At 42.7% G+C, this 11523-nt stretch overlaps 1 long non-coding RNA gene across 1 annotated transcript in view; it reads right to left on the bottom strand.

Moving 5' to 3' along the window:
• Positions 1-1586: 1586 nt before the first annotated feature.
• Positions 1587-11523, bottom strand: part of LOC125482799 — a 19768-nt gene continuing 9831 nt past the window's right edge. The window contains exon 3 of the long non-coding RNA XR_007261771.1: positions 1587-6027. This is a non-coding gene — a long non-coding RNA (uncharacterized LOC125482799). The remainder of the gene's footprint in view (positions 6028-11523) is intronic.

Genomic DNA, 11523 nt, shown 5'->3' with positions numbered 1-11523 from the left:
AACACAGCAGGCCAAGCAGCATCAGAGGAGCAGGAAAGCTGACGTTTCGGGCCTAGACCCTTCTTCAGAAATGGGGGAGGGGAAGGGGGTTCTGAAATAAATAGGGAGAGAGGGGGAGGTGGATAGAAGATGGATAGAGGAGAAGATAGGTGGAGAGGAGTCAGACAGGTCAAAGAGGCGGGTGTGGAGCCAGTAAAGGTGAGTGTAGTTGGGGAGTTAGGGAGGGGATAGGTCAGTCCAGGGAGGATAGACAGGTCAAGGGGGCGGGGGTGCGATAGGAGTAGACTATCCCCTCTGCCTGGCTCCATCCTGGATTGGAAATATGTTGCCTTCACTGATACCAGGTCAAAATCCTGGAATTACACTCCCAGTGGCATTGTGGGTCTACCTACAGCACGTAGACTTCAGCGATTCAAGAAGGCAGTTCACCATCACCTTCTTAAGGGCAACTAGGGATGGACAATAAATGCTGGCCAGCCAGTGACACCCATGCCCCATGAGTAAATAAAAAAACATAACTACAAATATATGACTTATAGATAAAATGCAGCTGACACAAATAAATGGGTTTTGATGGGTACTCTGCATTATGATGTCCTTAGAAATAAAAACTTATCAATTTGTCTGTGACTTTGGCTCACTAAGTATTTATTGAGCTAAGGTGACCTGGTTATAAGATGTAGGTTCCTGAGGGATGTTGATTGCTGAGGAGAGAATGTTTGCTCTTATGGCAGCATTTACAATTAGGAGTCACATTAGTTTACAAATCAGTGATTGCCCATTTATCACAGAGAGGTGGGAAAGTGTTCTTTTTCTCTCTGTGAGGGATATGACTTTTTGGAACTCTCCTTCTGAAATATTTTTTAATGCAGAGGTAGAAGGTTTCAGGTTAAGCAGGGGGATGAAAGGCTATCAGGTGGCAGGCAAGAATGTGGATTGCAGATATAATCAGAGCAGTCGCAATCTTAGATAACAAGGTGTAGAGCTGGATAAACAAAGCAGGCCAAGCAGCATCAGAGGAGCAGGAAGGCTGACGTTTCGGGCTTAGACCCTCCTAAGGTTCTAGTCCCGAGCCTTCCTGCTCCTCTGATGCTGCTTGGCCTGCTGTCTTCATCCAGCCCTACACCTTGTTATCTCAGATTCTCCAGCATCTGCAGTTCCTACTATAATCTTAATTTTATTGAAGGGTTGAGTCGCCTATTCCTGTTCTTAATTCATAAGGTCATTCATATGTATGTAAGTAATTTTTTGGTCCGCCTTTATAGAAGTTGAAGTATATATGCAAAAAATATTTGATTCAATCCATAAGCTGATGTCCTGCCAAACGCTAGGTAGATAATTAGGAGGACCTCTGGGAACTTCATCCTCCTTGATCACGTTTCACAATTTCCAAAAGAAAAAATAAATTCCTTACTGCCCCAAACCCTGTGGCCTTACTTTCTGTAGGGCACAGGTTAGCACAGCTAATGTCTGGAAATAAGTTCAAAATTATGGAATATTACTCATTTGGAGACGAGATGAGTTGCCCACCGCATTCTTCCATTACATCAGCAACTGAAAAAAAAGCACACTGCTAATCAATTATCTACAGTCAAATAGCTTGCTCAGATTTATTTCCAAATACATAACATAAAGAAGCAAAAGCGGAGACAAAGGCATTGGCAAAAAGACGAACACAGGTAATGATCAAGCTGGTCTGACTGAAAGAAGACTATGTAAACTGGAATAGCTGGAGGCCACTATCCTGGACTCAGACAAAGTGCAGGGACAAGGTTCCATGGAAAGGTTAAAATAGGAAATGGCTGGATTTAAGTATAATTCTCCCAACTGATTTTTGAGCGTGGATGTTTGGTTTTCTCCAGGCAATGAGGGTTAAATTCACACTGGAATGTGAAATTCTAGCAACTTTTCTGAGCACATGGTTCATAAAATGTTATGGTGAATGGAGAACTGAACACTGAGAGACATTCCCTGGATTGTAGCAATCTCCTTTTTTCAATATAAAAGCAAATCCATGGAACATTTAAACTTAGTCCTCATCTGCTACTGAAAAGTTCTATCAGCTGGCTGTTTTTTTATTCACATTAAAGGCCTGTCTTCTTTCTAATTTAGTGAAAAGTTAACTACTCCATTTTAAATTTATGAGTGGAATATGACCATGCTCTGAACAGTGTGGGTATTTTTTTAAAATTCATTTGTGGGATGTGGGTGTCAGTGGCTGGCCATCATTTATTGCCTGTCCCTTGTTGCCCTTGAAAAGACTTTGTAATTATTGGTACAATCGAATGGCTGACTGGTGGAATCAACTCATCACTTGCTCCCAGAGATCCATGTTGTCCATGGACAAGCTGGGCAGGAGGGCACAATCAACCATCACCCTCCGTACATATCCTCCCACCATTGTCGCGCCACATTCAGGGAGATTTCACTGCCATCTGGCATTAGGTACTGCAACGGCAGACTGGGTCGAGAGAGGACATCAGCTACACGAGTACAGATATTGCACAGGAAAGGGAACATGTACAGCAGCTACAAGGCTGCTTTCTTGCTCCCTGTGTGCATTCACCTGGTGCCTATGGACATGCCTTTAACATGCTACGCCTTCCCCTGCTGTGCCTTGCAGACAATCAAGGTTGGGAGGGATAAGTGGGGTAACAGTCTGCTCACAATGCAGGTTGCCCTGCATCTAGAGAAGAATGTGAAACAGAGTTTGCTGGATATACACCAACTCACCACTGCCCAGACAGAGCCTCATCTGTGTGACTTTCTGGAGTTTGGATGAGCAGGTTAAGATCATCAAACAACTCAGGGACTACACCAGCACCCTGAAGCATTTGGAAGCTCCTGAGAACAAGCTGAGAGAGAATCTCACTGGAGCACAGCAGTTAATGTGGCATTAAGCTTTGTCCTTGACTGGAGTCATTTTTGCTTCCAACTATCTCCCTGGATCATTTAGAATGACCTTGCAGCAAAAGAAAAATGACTGGCTTTGCTAGATGACTTGAAAATTAAAAATAAAATCCATGCAGTGCAGCAGTACACAGTCAGGGCAAGCACATCTTGTTGTACATCAGTGTGACACATCATTCTAGCACCTATATGACCTCAACGTTCACACTTACACACGGCCTCTACGTTAATCAGTCTGACTAGTCTGGAAGTCTCTAGGGAGTAGCATACAGCAAACACCATGATGGCTGCAATCAGTCGGGGGCCTGTATTGTTACTCAAAGGCAAATTCCCACATCAGTCCCAGGTTTTGGACACAGTCAAGCACCCACTTGGGCGGGGTGGGGGTTGGGGGGGAGGTGTGTGGGGGGGTGGATGTTTGAACAGGGTTATGGGGAGAGCGTGTCTCTGTGCTATAGGGATTGGGTCATGGGGAAACCATATTTCTGTGTCACAGGGACTGGGTCACAGGGAGTGGGTCATGGTCAGTGTTTTGTCTCCTTTTGGGGCCAGTCTGAGGAAGTACGGACCATCCTAGTCAGAGCTAATGTGAATCCATCAGCCAGGGCTCTGGGCAGGGGAGGGTCAACTCACAGAGGTTGACTATCATTGTCAAATCTCCTCATTTCCCAGGAACTGAATGGGAAGAGATCTACGCAATCTGGGGGAAGTGGGGAGCAGGTTATGTGTATGCAGCTTGGATGAAGAAATGGGGCATAACAAAGGCTGTTGGGCCTAAAGGAACAGGTATCTCAGAAGGAGAGCCTGATGTTGGTCTCAGCCACGAGTTAACACTGACGTTACAGGCCACTCACTGTCATTCCAATTGTGGAGCACGTGGATAGCACTCAATGTTGAGGAATCTGGTCAGATAGAATGATAACCAAACTGTGTAGCTGTTTTGCAGCCATCGCTCATACATGGCCTTCATAAATTGCTCTCCCCCTCCCTCTCCCTCTCCCTCTGTCACTGCACTCCCCTGGTCCTCAAAAACACCAAAAGGCAGCGCTCTGTCTAAGCAATATGGGGAGGAAGGGGAGTACGGGGGAAGTGGGGGAGGCACACCGATGATCTGCACATAGTAATTCACATCAGGACCGCTTACAACATTAACTTTCCGTTCTAGAACATGCTACTGTACACAGACCTCAGAGAAACACACAGCCAGGAGGGAAATCTGAGGGAACACTGCTGGAGGGAGCCCACTCCATTAATGGATGTATAAAAACAAGCAACTGCTAGAGAAACCACAATCCATTCAGAAGAAGGGTCACTGGAGCCAAAACATTAACTCTCCCTCTCCTCACAGATGCTGCCAGACTTGCTGAGTTTCTCCAGCAATTTTTGTTTCAGTTTCTGATTTCTAGCATCTACAGTTCTTGGTTTTAATTTACAACAGTAGTTTAGAGTTGGTCAGGTGAACCCAGGGGCATTTGGGTCTGGGTGGTTGGGCCAGACATTCAGAAGGCCTTCTTGCCTGGCCTTTCGAAAGATCTGAGGGGAGCAGTGGTGGTGGAGGACCTGGCCTCGCCTGCAGTGAAGATTTTCACAGGGGCCTGTGTGTGATTTCCCCTTCACTAGGTGTTTCATGGTAGCACCCTATCTCCTTGTGAAGATGCTGCACCTGGCTAGGCTTATGGCACCACCCCACTCTTGCCCTGCCTTCGGTGCTCAGGACCAATTTTATTTTTCCTTTATTGATTCACAGGACGAGGGCATCACTGACCAGGCAGCATTTATTGCCCATGCCTAATTGCCCAGAGGGCAGTTAAGAGTTAACCACATTGCTGTGGGTCTGGAGTCCCATGTAGGCCAGGCCAGGTAAGGATGGCAGTTTCCTTCCCTATAGGACATTAGTGAACCAGATGGGTTTTTCCAACAATCAACAATGGATTCATGGTCATCGTTAGATTCTTAATTCCAGATATTTATTGAATTTAAATTTTACCATCCGCTGTGGTGGGATTCAAACCCTGTTCCCCAGAACATTATTTGGCCTCGGGATTAACAATCCGGCAATAATATCACTAGGCCATTTCCTCCCCATAACCAATGTGTGGAGTATAGATGTTATTGACTATTCCTCAGTCCTAGAGAGTTCAGCTTGTAGCTGCCAACACACCTGCAGATGGGCAGCGGGCTCTGAAAGATGGCATATTCCCAAAGGATGCTGGTCTAATGGAGGACATTGCTGCTGAGCAGAGAGTTTCTCCATGAACAGTGCGCGATAAGATGGGGCTGGAGCTCATACAAAAATTAAAATGTCAAGGAAGCTCCCTTGGTCTCACACACAAACCCCAACGCAACTCACACTTAACCAAAAATTGGTAAGATTCAGCCCTATGTTTTGTAGGATCATCAAAAAGCAACAAAAACAGAAATCCCTCACTGCTACCTTTTACATATGCTTTTATGTCATTTGCTCTAATCTATTGAGAGCATGACCTGAACTCCCAACCCATTCGGCCACCTTTATTTCAATCATTACCCTAAGCATTACTTTGTTATAAAACAAAAGTGATATTGTTCTCCATTAGTAATGAACTGTCCAATAGATCTTCTCCCTGTTGATCATTGATGGATCTTACAGATTTTAAATTATTTATCTATTATTACATGCTGTTTGATTAATCCTTATCATAATTTTCCAGATTTTAAATTCCAACACATCATTAAATCTAAACTCCAATTTTATTCCTAACAAAATATTATCCAACTTCTTCCTTCTGAACTGAGTGAGTTAGCTGGTTAGTCAGTTTGCTGGATGGTTTGTGTTCAGCTTCTGTCCTGGCTGAAGTCACCATGAATGTCACATCTTCTCAACCTTACCCTTTAGCTGAGGTTGACGTAGTTCAAGTGAAATTCACTGCCCTAATCATCTCTCTCTCTTTAGTAAGAGAGCAGCTTATGACCCTCTGGGACGAGCGTGACTTTGACTCTCTCTTCTCTCCTGATGTTACTGATTCATTCTGGAATTTCAGTTGGGAAGCTTTGACAAAATCTGGAGCAATAGTTGGACATTGCTGGATGCACGGATTTGGGTAGAAGTAATTTGCCTTCTTGTTTGGTCACACAATGCTGCATCATGGAGGAGTTTTAAAGGAAAAAGAAAAAGTAATTAAGACAATCTTTAAAAACTGAAGAAGCAAATGATTGAATTCTATAAGATGCAGCACTAAATTACATGTCTCAGTATAGGTGCTAGAGGCACATGATGCAGTTAAACATTAGGTCGGATGTGTTTTTATGCCCCATAGCTGTCGCAGACAATTACAGATAAGAGTTATGCTTCATCTCCAGCATTCTGCTTCATGCTTTCCATGTTGTGAGTTTAAGCTTCAAAAATGTCTGCTGACATAGATCTGTGTTGCCACAACAGTCAGTCCTGTGCTATCTACTTTCTGATCCTACAGGGCTTTAGGGGAGTTAGAGTAAAGGTGGAAGGGGTCTGTGAATGGGGAAAGAACATGCAACTCCGTAACTTCCATCAGATCTTTTCAAGTAGAAAGAACTGTGAAACATGCACAAACACATGCACAATAGAATCGCCTTCACAATCCTTGAAACCAGGACTCAACAACCAAACTCCACTGGTCAACAATGACAAGTCTGGCAGACCTTAATTGGGCCCAAAGTATGAATATATGCTGCTTCCTTCTTATATAATTGCTGAACATGTGGGCTTTAGTTCACTGAATTGAGTTGGTGATATTGCTTATAATGATTTAATAACATATTCAGAAATGAAGGATGAAGATAAAGTCACTTCAGTCTTATTAGACAGTAGGGCTGCTCTCTTATTAGAGAGAGATAGCTGGTGGTGGTTTAACCTGAGGAATACAATGCCTCAGGAAAGGGGAGAGGTTGGGAAAGACAGTCCTTCATGGTAACCTCAGCGAGTGTGCATCGCAAACCTGCTTTCCAGTCAATTGAGTAATAAGTCAAAACAAAAAGTGGGCACCCAAATTCCTAATTTGGGAAAGGGCATAATTTAAGCTTTGCAACGGAAATTCAGTTCAGCTTTGAGGAACTGCTAATGAAACAACCATTACCTCCATCTCCATTCTCCCATCTCCCAGCAGCAGTCAGATCTTAGGACAGTTCCAACCTATCCATGCTGACCAAATATCCTAAATTAATCTAGTCCCATTTGCTAGCATTTGGCCCATATCCCTATAAACCCTTCCTATTCATGTACCCATCCAAATGCCTTTTAAACATTGGCATTGTACCAGCCTCCACCACTTACTCTGGCATCTCATTCTGTACACATACCCACCCTCTATTAAAATTTGTCTCTTAGGTCCCTTTTAAATCTATCCCCTCTCAGCTTACACCTATGCCCACTGGTTTTGTATTCCTCTACCCTGGGGAACAGACCTTGGATATTCACCTTATCTGTGCACTCACGATATTATGTGTTCTAAAAAGATTTATATCTCTTAAATAAACAGTTTCTAAGATTTAAATTGGACTTTAAATGTAAGATTCCATGTCTATGGAAAGTGTGGTATAAAGCAAAAATGCAATGTTGAGTTTTTAGGTGTGTTAACATGTTAAAATGGGGCATTAGATTTCTGTCGTTTAATGTACTAGCTGCCCGAAAAGCAGTGTTTAGGCAGTGTTGATTTAACTGGTTTGTTATAATAAAAACATTTAAAATGTAAAATCTGTGCGATTGTTTACAAAGGTCACTGGGAATTGAGATCTCTTTTTTTTTAAAGTTATTGGTTTCTCTGTGATCATTACAAACAAGGAGAGCACCACCTGGAAATGCACCAGCCAGCACTTGGAATTTCGTTGGATGATACATCTTTACTTGATACAAAAATAATTGATTCATTTAATGGTGTTGTGAGTGACTCTTTCATGACTCATGTGTTTATTTCTGCAATTAGATAGAGAGGGTAATATTGACAGAAGGTCTTGGACTTAATGTTTTTGTGTGAGCTGTGTGCCAATGAGACGGTTGGGAATGTTCCTAACATGCTTATTACTACCTTGTGGTCTGGATGCATTGTCTGACCACTGTTGTTTTGCCTCCTTCTCTTCCTTTAAGGTGACAGATTGCTTATTGTGAGCCTTCAATTCCAACCCTACTTCCTTCTGGAACACCAGATTATGCAATGTCCTGGAATCTCCCTGAAGGGCTATAATTGCAAGGCTTCCCCAGATATGAAGAGGCAACTAAACCTCATCTTCAAAAGGTCAATGCACAACGCTCAACAGTGGTCCTTGCAGTGATGTGGCGGCAGTGGTGTTGAGGCTACACAACAAACCTTGGTCTCAGTAGGTGACCCCTTCCCCCTGGTATCCAGCCAAGACAGTGTTCAGCTAATCTGAATGGTGTGGGCATTTGAGAGTGCCTAAGGATGAATGCATTATGGCAGTCTCCTGGAGATCTCATGTAAGCTTGCAAGATTGGCTTACAGTTGTAGCAGAAAATGTAAATATTTAGTAACTGGAACTCCTCACCGTTCACAAATGCCTGCCTGCTCTGATGATGCCTTGATTACTTTATTCTGTGCTTTTGGCTGATACTACTGTGACCATAATTGGCCATATGTCCAGATTGTATCAAATCTGCTGCTTTTTGCTGTGGCTTTTCATCACATCACTTACTGTTTCATGGTCTTGAGAGGCTATGTTTGGCTTGAGATTGCACTTTAAACCTGGAACATCCATTTTCAACCTGTTTGCCATTAACAATTCAGCTTGCAAGAACCCATTATTCAATGGTATTGGTCTGTAGCTGACTAGGATTAGTTCTCTGTCTGCATTCTTAAGCATCAGTGACATTACAGTCTTGACTGCCTTCTCTGCTTTTCTATTTGACTGAAAGTGGTGTGGAGAACTTGTCACCAGTCCATAGCTGCCTCTGAAGTGAACCTTCTGAATTCCTCTTTCTTTAATTGAGGTCTGCTGTCTAATAGCTTCTCAGGGAATTCATGTTTTGCAAAGATTCTTTTCAGTGCCCTGATCACTGAGTCTGCTGTGGTTGAATTAAGTCTTGACACTCCAATCCAGTCTACTAGGACTAAATGCATTTTTGTCTTGAAGATGAACAAATGGGAAGATTGCTAGTCTTTCCCATGGGCTTGAGGAAATTCCTGGCTCTATAGGCACTCGACTATTTATGGCACACATAGAGGATTAGGTTTTGCTGTACCATCTATGTGTTTTGAAATACCTGGGAACCATAATAACTATTGAACCATTCCTCTGCGCTGTGCGGTTCTCCCCTCAGGGATCTTCTCTAGAATTTCGTATCTCCTTGCGACCCCTTATATGCTGTCTGTCCAATAGCTGATAATGTGCCAGGACTTTAGCACTGAGTCAGGCATTTCCAGATCTCTCACTCGCAGCTTTGTTGTGGGCCCTCCTTTCTGAATGGCTGTGGTAACGGTAAAATCTCTGAGGAGATGCCATTCCTAAGGAGTATTGTGCTGTAGTGACCTGGGTAAATATTGGGGTTTTCCCTTCTTTCTGTCAAAATGCCCCATTTCGGTACATGTGTTCTGCAGAGTATTGCTGGTTTGTGGGCTGCCTTTGAAGTCCTCTGAAGTATATTCCCTGCCCAAACTCCTTCCCTATTAGTCTGTGTTCAAAATCTTCTTAGCATCTTTTTCCTGGGCTTCAGTATCTTTCTACTCAAAGTTTTCCAAGGTTCTGCACTGCCTGCAGGGTCTTCACTTTTCAACTGTGTCCTATGGACTCTGATCGAACTTTAGATCCTAACTTTGGAGATTTCCCTAGTTACCACATTCTTTTTACTATGTCTTGGGCATATACTCCTACTAGCATGGTTAGATACTTTTCCTTAGTATTCCTGGGCTGTAAGTGTCTAAAAGTAAACTCTGGCTCCTTATTCTTAAGGAAGGTTCTTTTACTCATAATGTACTGTAACACTCTTTCAGTTACATCTGAATATCGCAGATTACTAAATAACGCTCTTTAGTGCCAAGTCTGAGACCTCTCTCTTGATCTGATTCTTCTTATCTGACAACCGCTCCCATTCCTTCATCACCATCATGTCATCAGTTGCATCATCATTTGCACATTCCATTATACAATATTTATGACAACGCAGTTGACCACCTCGTGCAAAAAGCATAGTAGAGCTTGAAACAGAGGAAGTTTAGTCCCCTTAGCAACCCTACTTGCTCAGTCCAGTTGTAATTTAGTCAGTCATGGCCTCTACCCAAACATGAGAAAACCAAACAACAACGTGGAAAATGACTTAATTCATAAACAGAATAGATCATTTTTTTCTCTAATTATTTGTCTTCATTGAAAACAAGTTTCTGGAATAATCATTCCAATTAAAAACCAAAAGAACTGTGGATGCTGTAAATCAGAGACAAAAACAGAAATTGCTGGGAAAGCTCAGCAGGTCTGGCAACATTTGTGGAGAGAAATAAAAGTTAACATTTTGGGTCGAATGACCCCTCATCATTTCTGTTCTTCACACATAAGAATAGATATATCACCTCACGAATATTAGTGAGGAATTTGAACCTGCCCAGGTACTAAAATACCTGTAACCTTCAATGTCACTTTCCCTGAACTATTTCCAGTACATAATCTATCAATATGCCTAAACTTGCAATTAATTTTTCTTTCAGGTCTTTCCATGGTAAATGGATCATGTGAACCACATGCTAAACTTCCAACAAAAATGATATAATGCCCGGTAATTACTTTCTTGCACCAAATATTTAGAGCAAAGTTGTTTTGTTGCATTTATCAAACCAGCATCACAGATACTAGCCTAGAAATGGGTTGACATTATTGATTGGATTTATTGTTGCATGTACCTAAGTCCAGTGAGAAGCTTTGTTTGTGAGCAATACAGGCAGATCATAGTAAGTAAGGACATACAGATCGTAGGGTGAAAAAAAACTGGGACAGAGTAAGGCATATAGGTTACACTGCACAGGACAGGCGCTAGACAAGGTCAACATCAATATTATTGACATTCTCATTTTATGGGGGTGGGGATGCTAAAGGGACACCAGAGTATTCAATGATGTAAAGTGAGTGTATGCCCATTCTAGGCTGAAAGTTTACCTCCAGTCTTATTCGTAAAGTAATAAAAAAGATGTTCAGTGCCTGTTTCAGAAACCCCTTTGCAAATTTGATCTGCCCTGAAAACGCTGAGCATGTATTCCGACAAACCTCCATAAAGAATTGTGGATGCTGGAAATCTGAAACAAAAATAGAAATTGCTGAAGAAACTCAACAGGTCTGTCAGTATGTGTAGAGAGAGAAACAGAGTTAACGTTTCGAGTCCAATGACTTTTGATTCACTGGCGGTTCGGAAGAGTCACTGGACTCGAAACATTAATTCTGTTTCTCTTTCCACAGATACAGCCGGCCCTGCTGAGTTTCTCCAGCATTTTCTATGTTTGTTTCAAACCTTCATAAAGGGACTACAGGAAGCTGCCATTTAAAAAGGTAGACAACAAGGTGCAGGGCTGGATGAACACAGCAGGCCAAGCAGCATCATAGGAGCAGAGAGGCTGACGTTTCGGGCCGAGACCCTTCATCAGAAATGGGGGAGGGGAAGGGGGT

Source organism: Rhincodon typus, chromosome 3 (assembly GCF_021869965.1).
Source record: "Rhincodon typus isolate 14 chromosome 3, sRhiTyp1.1, whole genome shotgun sequence".
NCBI classification, from domain to species: domain Eukaryota; kingdom Metazoa; phylum Chordata; class Chondrichthyes; order Orectolobiformes; family Rhincodontidae; genus Rhincodon; species Rhincodon typus.
This window is presented reverse-complemented; position numbering and strand designations above follow the sequence as displayed.